The following is a 10,000-nucleotide window of genomic DNA, read 5'->3' as shown; positions in this document are numbered from 1 at the left end:
AGACCATCTAAATTTATTACTGCCCCTAGAGATAAAGATTTTTTATCCAAAGGTGTCCCTGTTGATGCCATGGTGGTGGCTGCGGCCACTAAGAAGGAGTTAGCTGATCCTTCGGGTCCTGTCCATCCTCCTAATAAGGAATCTAGGACCATGGACAGGTACGGCAAGTGGATGTTCTCATCAGCGACCTTTTCAATGCGTTCTCTGAATTACTTATGCCAATATACTCGTCTCCAGAGAGATTTACTCAAGGATATGGGTGAACTGATAAAGGATCCTACAGCTGAGGGGTTCAAAGACACAATGAACTCCCAGTTGGCAACCCTGAATTCCATCGTTAACTCCTCCATGCGGCTGGTCTCATATGCTGCAGATGGGGCGAGTAGAGCCGCAGGCACAGGTGTTGCCTTACGACGTCACGCCTGGATGCGGCTATGCAACTTTGCGGACCCTTTCAAGGCGTCCTTCACCAATTCTCCCTTTGATGGATCATCCTTGTTTGGTCCACAGGTGTAGGATACATTGACCAGGTGCGAGGTAGAAGGTAAGACTCTCTCTGCCGTAGGAGTCCATTTTTCTACCCCTTCTAGATCCTATCCCAAAGGTCAGAGGGGAGGAAAGATGTGGATGTTCTTCATTCCACATTGCTGCAGTCCTAACTATTGGGTAGTCCGCTGTCCAGTCGGCCCGAATACCAAAGTATATGGCTGACGTCGGTCACGGCGCATTAGACTGACGTCAGTACGTCAGGGTACTAATGCGCATGACCGACGTCATATCCTCAGTCTTTTTTGCCGCATGGTCCGATGCAGAAGCAATTTTGCGAGTGCAGGTTGGCGTTCTGAAAGTTTCTGAAGTCAGAGTTTCAGACCGAATCAAAGTTGGCTAAGTACCCCGTTGGGAAATATTTTGGTTTTTTCTTGCCTCAGTATTTAACCGGATGTCAGAAAAAGTGAATAACTGTATTTCTTGTGGGAAACAGATACCTCATAGGGATTACCATACTTTGTGTATACCTTGTTTAGGGCCTGAGCACGACGTTGTTGGATGCCGCTCTTGTGCTAGATTTAACAAACGCACTATTAAGAGAAGGTTAGACTGTGCCAGGTTAGTGTTTGGGAAGCGTTGTAATTATAAAATGCCGTCGGATGCTCCGGCCGCTTCAGCCAAAAACGCAAGGACAAAGCAGCGACGCTTAGGGGAAGAACCGACAGTCCCGGACGTCGGTTCTTTAGAGGGCTCAGTGGAGCCGGAGGTTCTGCCAGGAGTTTATTTGGAGTCTCAGGGAGAAACTGTATTGTTGCAGGATGTATCCTCTCAGGAAGTAGGCCAGGCTGAAGGGACTTCTCAGGTGGCTGTTCTTCCTTCTATTCCTAAGGTGGTTAGGGCCTCGCCTTCTGTTGCCAAGGCTTCTTTAAGAGGCAGGCCTACTTTAGCTTGTGGGGTTTCTCCTAGTGTTTCAGGGTCTTTGCCTAAGAAGCATATGCTAAAAATGGCAGAGGATTTGATTACTATGATTAGAGGTTCTATGCCCCCTCCTGATAAGAGGCCTAGGGTGGAACCTGAGTTTGAGAGTTTTGAGCAATGTTCGGAGGCTTCTGAGTCTTCTGCTGAGGACTTGCAGGAGTATCCTCCTTATTCTGATTCTGATGTGGATGATTCTACTCCTTCAGCTTCGCCTCCTGAGGATTTTTCTTTTCAGAGACCCTGCATTCCATGAGGGAGCATTTTAAATGGGAAGGTCAAGATTTCTCTGATTCCAGGAAGAGGCTTAGAGAATTCTTGTTTTACCCCAGCATAGGCCTTTAGCTATACCTCCTGTTCTGAATGTTGTAGAAGATGTTTTGCAGAGGCTTCACTAAATCCTGATTCTTTGCCTGCTGCCCCAGTTAAACCGGATAGGTACTATAGGGTGCCTGAAGCCCATAAGTATCTTTTTAAGAGTCCTAGGGCGGACCCAGAAACTGTCTCTCAGGGGCCTAAAGGTGTGAAGGCTTCTGTGGTTAAAAATCCTGTTCCTCCTGATAAAGAGGCAAGGGCTTTGGATAGATGGGGAAAGAAAGTGTACACTTCTTCCACTTTAGCCATGAGGGCGTTGAATTGTCAGTTTCATATGTTAAAATATCAGAATTATCTCCTTTCAATTGAAGTCTAAGGTGGATGCTCTGGCTGAAGGTGTTGAGTGTAAAGAGCTGCAGGATTTAGTTCATGTTTCTGAACAAGTGGGAAAGCATTCTTTGCAGTGTGGTTTTGATGCTGTGCAGGCCTCCTCGAGGGTGGCTGCCACTGGTTCTGTTCTTCGTAGGCACGCCTGGTTGAGAGATCAGAACTTAGCTGAGCATGTTAAGACAAGGATTTTGGATGCTCCTTTACAGTCTGATGTGTTGTTTGGTTCGCCTGTGGAAGCAGTTTTAAAGAAAATGGAGGACAAGGCTAAGTCTATGCAAACTGTTAAGGATTTTTGCAGGTGCAGCCTCCAAGTTTAGTAGAAATTGGCCTACTAAGGGGTGGACTTATCCTGCTTATGATTCCCAGTCTAGGGGTAGGTCTAGACGTGGTAGGGGCAGAGCTCAAGGTTCTTTTAGGCCTAGGACAGGAGTTCACCTGCTCAGACTTCTGGTGAGGGCAGGGGTCAGTCCTTTCGTAAGCAGACCCAATGACCTGCCTTTTCAGCTGCCAGTACATTCTCGCCTGGCGGCACCTCTAGGAGGAAGACTGTCTCTTTTCAAAGAAAATTGGGATTTAATTACCCAAGACAAATGGGTTCTGGATATCATTCACCACGGTTACAGGTTTTATTTCCATACCTTGCCTCCTTTCAAAGGCATGCCAGACATTCCTCCTCTACAAAGAACGGAGGCTCGTAAACAAATTTCTCTGTTACTCCAAATAGGAGCCATTCAGTCAGTTCCTGTGCCAGAAAGGGGCCTAGGATTTTATTCTCGCCTGTTCCTAGTACCAAAGAAGGGGAACACGTGGAGACCAATTTTGGATTTATCTATCCTCAACACTTATCTGGACATTCCAAAGTTCAAAATGTTGGCGTTACAACAGCTTTTACCTCTGCTGGGCAAAGATCACTGGATGGTAACTTTAGATCTCAAGGAAGCTTACCTTCATGTGCCTATAAGACTAAGTTGCAGAAAGTATCTGCGTTTTCGAGCTGGAAATTCTCATTATCAGTTCTCTGCATTGCCCTTTGGCTTATCTACTGCCCAGAGTATTCACAAAGGTTCTGGCTCCAGTGATAGCTTACTTCAGGCTAAAAGGAATTCAAATCTATCCTTACTTGGACGACTGCCTGATTCTGGCTCAAGAAAAGGAAGACCTTCTACAGCATTTGGAATATGTCATAGCAGTGCTAAGATGCCTAGGGTATTCTGTGAGCGAAATAAAGTCCAGTCTAGTACCCTCTCAAGACATGTGCTTTCTGGGTGTGAGACTGAATACAGCAGCCCAGATGGCCTTTTAACCCCGGACAAACAAAAGAATCTTTCCAGTTACTTCCATCAATTATCTCTTCAGTCGGGGCTGACTGCAAGGACAGTCCTTCAAGCCTTAGGGTTCATGGCATCTTGTATTCTGGTGCTTCCCAATGCCAAACTGCATATGAGGAAGCTACAATGGTATCTCAAAAATCTATGGACACAGCACTGCCAGGATTTGGACACTGTCATTCAAATAATACCTTGCATTCAAAAGGAATTTTTGTGGTGGGCTCAGGAATGTCACCTAAACAAGGGACTCTCTGTGACCCGGCCAGAGGCAAGTCAGATTCTAACGACAGATGCCTCAGACATTGCTTGGGAGCTCATCTAGATGGAAAGTGGATACAAGACAAGTGGCCTGCCAGACTACAGCATCTACATATCAACATGAAAGAGATGTTAGCAGTCCAGTTTGCATTAATGGCTTTCAAGGAGTTACTTCTTCCAGGGCAGGTGTTGATTCTAACAGACAACACAACTGTCATGTGGTACATCAACAAACAAGGGGAACACATTCTTACCCATTGTGCAGGCAAGCAATGATTTTATGGGAGACAGCGCTCAGCTTACAACTAACTCTTCAGCCAAAGTTTCTGCCGCGGGCACAGAACTCCTTAGCAGAAGTGTTAAGCAGAAAAATCATGGATCCCCACGAGTGGAAACTGGATCTTCATGTATTTCAAAAATTGACAGTGTCATGGGGAACTCCAGACATAGATCTGTTCCCTTCTCCACTAAACCACCAGCTGCCAAAGTTTTGCATGAAGGGATTTCATCACACAGCTTGGAAAGTGGATGCTCTTTCTTTCAGTTGGAAAAATCTTCATGTGTATGCTTTTCCACCTCTGCCTCTTCTCCCAAAGGTGCTTCTAAAGGTCAGACAAGACAAGCCAAGGATGATTTTAATAGCTCCAGATTGGCCTCGGCAGCACTGGTACCCATTACTGAGGAGTCTGGTAAGGAAGCCTCCATGGCCTTTACCCTTGATTCCACACCTATTGTCTCAGAGGGACGGTCATCTGCTCAATGTCAAGCTTCAAACTCTTCATCTAACAGCCTGGCATATTCTGTTTTGAAAGACAGCAGGTCTCAACTTCCTCAACAAGTTTTAAATGTGATTATGGAAGCAAGAAGACCTAGTACAAGGAAAGTGTACAGAAAAATGGAAGAGATTTTTATTTTGGACTGCAGCAAAGAATTTGGAGATTTCGGAGCCTAATTTGAGTGTGGCTCTTCAATATCTTACTGAGTTATTGGACAAAGGTTTGTCTTTCTCTTCCATTAAGATTCATGCTGCAGCAATTTCAGCTCACTATGATTGTGACCCACCATTGTTTTCACATCCTTTGTTCAAGCAATTTCTTAGGGGCAAAGAATATAAGACCCCCACGAGAGCTCCTACTCCTGCTTGGGATCTCAATTTTGTGTTGGAGAAACTTACTCTACAACCTTTTGAGCCTGCAGCTACTGCTGACCTGAAATACTTGTCTTGGAAGACTGCTTTTTTGTTGGCCATTACTTCTGCAAGAAGGGTTTCTGAGTTACAGGCCCTTATGGCGGTTGAGCCTTTTTTGATTTTTCATAAGGATAGGGTATCATTACGTACTAATCCTTCCTTTATGCCTAAGGTGGTTTCTAGTGTGGCTTTAAACCAAACTATTCATTTGCCTACTTTTTATGCAGATCCCCAAAATAAAGGGGAAAAGATTTTGCACACCTTAGATGTACACAGGCAATTGCGTTATTATTTAAGCAGGACTAAGGATTTTAGACAGTCTCAGCAGTTGTTTGTTTCTTTTGCTTTGAGTTCGCAGGGCAAGCCTGTGTCAAAACAAACTATTTCTAGGTGGATTGGGTTTTGCATTGCATTTTGTTATTCCCATCATGGCAAAGAGATTCCAGCGGGAATTAGGCCTCATTCCACTAGGGCTACTGCCACTTCAACAGCATTTCTAAGGGGGGTGGCAACTAAGGATATTTTGGAGGCAGCTACTTGGAGTTCAGTGCATACTTTCTCTAAGCATTACCACCTTCCTCTCTACTCTAAGTCTAGGGCTGGTTTTGCCACAGCTATTTTGCAAGGCATGTTATCAGCTCCTGCTTCCTTATGATTTGCCAGCCTCCCTTACCTCTGCTTTGGGATTCTACCCAATAGTTAGGACTGCAGCAATGTGGAATGAAGAACATAGTACAGTTTTGTACCTACCATAAATGTAGATGTTCGAGGATCCACATTGCTGCAGTCCAATTTAACCTCCCTCCTTCCCTCTGTGTTTAGGGGTGGTTGTGTAGGTGAGATTATATTCTGGTACCTTTGTATATATTGTATATATTTTTGGTGCAGGTATGTTTGGTGTGTTTTGGTTTTGGCCTTGTCTTTTTAGGGTCTTCTGACATCTGGGGCAAGAAAAGACTGAGGATATGACGTCGGTCATGCGCATTAGTACCCTGATGTACTGACGTCAGTCTAATGCGCCGTGACCGACGTCAGCCATATACTTTGGTATTCGGGCCGACTGGACAGCGGACTACCCAATAGTTAGGACTGCAGCAATGTGGATCCTCGAACATCTACATTTATGGTAGGTACAAAACTGTACTTTCCGCAAACAATCCCAGGGAGTCTCATCTGACGCACAAGGCCGATTCCCCTCTAGAGGCAGAGGGGGGCATAATAATAGACGCCACCCTAGAGGCAGAGGAGGTCCGCAAAACCAGGGTAGCAGAGAAATGTTCTCTGACAAACCCTTTCAGCATCCCTGAGGGGCTGCCCGGCTGTCCACCTTCGGAGGCAGTTGGGGAAAGGTTATCCCTGTACCCAAAAGCCTGGCTTTCCCTTACTCAAGACAAATGGGTACAGTCGATCATATCCGTTACAAAATTCCCTTTGTTCACATCCCATCCCAACCCAAAAGATCCCTTCCAGACGTTCCACCCGGTCTAAGGGAACAAGCAGCATTAGAAATTTCAAAGCTACTATCAAAAAGAGCTATCCAATCAGTCCCAGCAGACCAGCAAGGATCCGGAATCTACTCCAAATTCTTTTTGGTACCAAAAAAAACAGGGACTGGAGACCCATACTGGATCTCAGCTACTTAAACAAGTATGTCAGGAAAACAAAATTCCGGATGGTCATGCTACAGTCCATTCTACCCTTATTGGGTCAGGACAATTGGATGTGCTCGATAGATCTTCAGGACGCGTACTACCACATCAAGATGAACAGACGCTCCAGGAGATATCTCCGCTTCAGGCTGGGAGCCAGTCACTACCAGTTCAGGGCCCTGCCCTTTGGTCTCACTACAGCCCCCCGTGTGTTTACCAAATGCATGGCAGTGGTCGCGGCTCACTTGAGACGTCAAGGATTCCAGGTGTTTCCATATTTAGACAACTGGCTCCTTACCGCCACCACCAGACATCAGCTTCTTCTATCCAGGGACTTCACCATCCAATCTTGCCAAGCTCTAGGCATTTCGATAAATTTCGAAAAATCTGCCTTGTCGCCTTGTCAATCTATTACCTTTATAGGCGCCACCTTAGACGCACTCAATCTTTCAGCCAGACTCACAGAGCAGAGTGTGTCAGACATTCGGAACCAAGTTTCCCTTCTCTTACAATGCAACAAAGTCAAAGCCAGACTAGTTTTGAAGGTGTTAGGACTCATGGCAGCAGCTATTCCCCTTCTCCCCTTAGCTCGCTTTCACATGAGGATCCTCCAATGGATGCTGTTTACTCAATGGTCCTTTCAACAGCTCCCGATGTCCCATACCATATTGATAACTCAATCATGCAAGAATCAACTGTCTTGTTGGATCACATCACCTCAACTTCTCCGAGGAAGACCCTTCACTCCCCCCCCCCCCCAGTCGCCACGTTGACAACAGACGCCTCCCTGATCGGGTTGGGGGGGCATTATCAGGGCAGGACAGTCCAAGGCACGTGGCAACCTTTCGAGTGCCACTTGCAATTAAACGTCTTAGAGATGAGAGCAGTTCTTTTAGCATTGCAAGCCCTTCACGACTCTCTTCCCACTGGGACTATTGCAATTCAAACGGACAACATGTCCGTAGTGTGGTACATCAACAAACAAGGCGGAACCAGATCATACCCTTTATGTCGAGAGGCACTCAGACTTTGGCAATGGGCGATCTCTTCTCAGCGTTTTCTGATAGCAACGCACATTCCTGGGAAATCCAACGTTATTGCAGGCAAATTAAGCAGGGCAATTCTCATGCCCCACGAGTGGTCTCTAAAGAAATCAGTTCTAGAAGAAGTATTCCTAAGATGGGGCCAGCCTTGCTGTATCGCAGCAAGTGTCACGACTTCTTCACTCTCTTCCCGTTACCAGGCCATCCCACCAGAGGCGCTCTAGTCTACGATTGGCCCCGGGGACTTCTATATGCCTTTCCCCCTTTCCACTGATATCTCAACTAATTCAGAAAGCCATCGCCTTGAGAGTGACAATAATCCTCATTGCCCCTTACTGGCCTCGACAGATATGGTTTCCCTTTCTTCATCGTTACCTTTAGGAGCAGCCTTGGCATCTGGACCCAGTACCAGATCTGATAACCCACCAATCTGGTCAGCTGCACCAATCTTTGCCTTCTCTAGACCTCACAGTGTGGTTTCTCCAATTCCAACCTTAGCCAGGCTTCCCTCAATATCTCGCTTGGTCCGAGATATCTTGATAGCCTCTCATAAATCTTCTACCCGGAAGATTTATACTAGCAAATGGAAACGCTTCTCTTTTTGGGCAACATCCAAAAACATAAATCCCTTTACTGCACCTATCCAGTCTATTCTAGACTTTCTAGCAGAACTCTTTCATTTAGGATCATCTGCATCTACCATTAGAGTTCAATTGGCTGCCATATCAAATTTTCATGTTGGTGTTTCAGAGTTTAGCATCATGGCTCACAAACTCTGTAAAGCCTTTTTAAGGGGCGTATTTCTTCTCAAACCTCCAATCAAAGACCCCCCCCCCGCCTCAATGGGATTTGAACTTGGTTCTGGCATCCTTAATCCTTCCCCCCTTTGAACCGGTGGCTTCATGTTCTCTGAAGTTGCTTTCTTGGAAGACACTTTCTGGTAGCTATAACTTCAGCGAGAAGGGTATCTGAACTCCATGCTCTGTGCAGTCGTCCTCCTTACTTAGTTTTTCACAAAGATAGGGTATCCCTCCGTACTAATCCATCCTTTTTGGCTAAAGTTTCCTCTCAAACAAACCTAAACCAAATTATTGATCTCCCCGTCTTTTTCCCTAACTATTCAAACAGGTGTGAACAAAAGCTACATTTTTTGGATGTTCATCGCCAAATTAGATATTACCTAGACAGGACTAAACAATTCAGGAAATCTAATCAATTGTTTCTGTCATATGCGGAAGGGAAATTGGGCCTTCCAGTTACTAAAGTATCCCCCTCTAGATGGCTCACCTCTACAATTACCTTCATCTATGAGATCAGACATCAAAAACTACCCTCAAGACCTAGAGCTCATTCAACTAGGGCATTAGCTACATCCGTAGCTTTTCAGGATAGGCTGCCAATAGATTCCATTTGTGCAGCAGCCACCTGGGCTTCTCCTCATACATTCATTTCACATTACAAATTGGACATGGTTTCCAGAAGCCGTGCCAATTTTGGTTTCACTGTTCTCAAGAGTCTGTTCCGATAGGCCACCCGGGATAAGGTGCTAGGGACGCGGTCCCATCCAGCAAGAATGAAGGTGAGATTGACAACTTAACATTAAGAAGTTATGTACCTACCATAACGTTCCATGTTAGTTGTCTTCTTCTCGCCTTCTTTCTTGCATCCCACCCTCCTTCCCCCAAGCCTGGACAGACCGACAGGAATTCAGTTTGTGTTCTTCCTCTGGAAGTAGTCATTCCCACACGTTCTTCCACCTCTTTTATCCTTTCTGAGGTCTGCAATTCCTTTTACGCAGATTGTTTTGAGGTGGGTTTCCCTACTCCATTCTATGGAGACTAGGGTTGCTTGGTATAGCTATCAAACGAGATCTGAGTAGTTACCGCCTAGCATTGTGGGGTATAGGGGAGCCTCGAGCCGGTGGAATTAGCTCTCGAGCTTTAGTATTGGCCGAGTCGGAGCCGAGGATAGGCTCCGAACCCATCCAGCAAGAAAGAAGGCGAGAAGAAGACAACTAACATGGAATGTTATGGTAGGTACATAACTTCTTATTTTTAACTATTCCTCCTTATGTATTGACCCAGTACTTATTGACTTACTAGCCAAAGGGAACACCTTTGTTCCGAGTAAACCTTCTAGTTTGGAACACTTTGTTCTTGACTTAAAACTATTTGTTAGGAATTTGAACCTGATGGTCTTATTTGGAAACATTAACTCTAGGACATTAGAGTATCTAGTACTTATAACCCTCCCTTACATCAGACCCTGAGAACATTTGTACAAGTTTGTGAGGTAGATTTTCGTCACCATTTGAAACGCAATAAAAATAAGGGAAAAGGTACGTGCACTAACATTACTTTACAA

The 10,000-nt window shown here is 45.4% G+C and overlaps 1 protein-coding gene across 2 annotated transcripts in view; it reads left to right on the top strand.

Annotated features, from left to right (window-relative positions):
• The window catches only part of ASB7 (ankyrin repeat and SOCS box containing 7), a 358,166-nt gene that overhangs the window by 149,350 nt on the left and 198,816 nt on the right, over positions 1-10,000 (top strand). The gene's annotated exons all lie outside the window — the stretch shown is intronic.

Source organism: Protopterus annectens, chromosome 7.part1 (assembly GCF_019279795.1).
Source record: "Protopterus annectens isolate FY-2018-M chromosome 7.part1, PAN1.0, whole genome shotgun sequence".
NCBI lineage: Eukaryota > Metazoa > Chordata > Ceratodontiformes > Protopteridae > Protopterus > Protopterus annectens.
This window is presented reverse-complemented; position numbering and strand designations above follow the sequence as displayed.